This window comes from Arachis duranensis, chromosome 10 (assembly GCF_000817695.3).
Source record: "Arachis duranensis cultivar V14167 chromosome 10, aradu.V14167.gnm2.J7QH, whole genome shotgun sequence".
NCBI classification, from domain to species: Eukaryota; Viridiplantae; Streptophyta; class Magnoliopsida; order Fabales; family Fabaceae; genus Arachis; species Arachis duranensis.
Window position 1 is genome coordinate 25,603,885 of NC_029781.3, and position 550 is coordinate 25,604,434.

Genomic DNA, 550 nt, shown 5'->3' on the forward strand with positions numbered 1-550 from the left:
AAGGCCGACAAAAGGTCTGCTGATGCTGTTGGAATCTGACCTCCCTGCACTCGAAATGGATTTTCTGGAGCTACAGAACTCCAATTGGCGCGCTCTCAATGACGTTGGAAAGTAGACATCCAGAGCTTTCCAGAAATATATAATAGTAGATACTTTATTCAGAAATTGACGACGTAACTTGGCGTTGAACGCCAAGTACATGCTGCTGTCTGGAGTTAAACGCCAGAAAAACGTCATGATCCGGAGTTGAACGCCCAAAACACGTTATAACTTGGAGTTCAACTCCAAGAGAAGCCTCAGCTCGTGGATAGATCAAACTCAGCCTAAACATACACCAAGTGGGCCCTGGAAGTGAATTTATGCATCAATTACTTACTCATGTAAACCCTAGGAGCTAGTTTATTATAAATAGAACTTTTTACTATCATATTATCATCCTGGATTGTATTTTGAATCCTGTGATCACGTGTTGGGGGCTGGCCATTCGGCCATGCCTGAACCTTTCACTTATGTATTTTCAACGGTGGAGTTTCTGCACACCATAGATTAA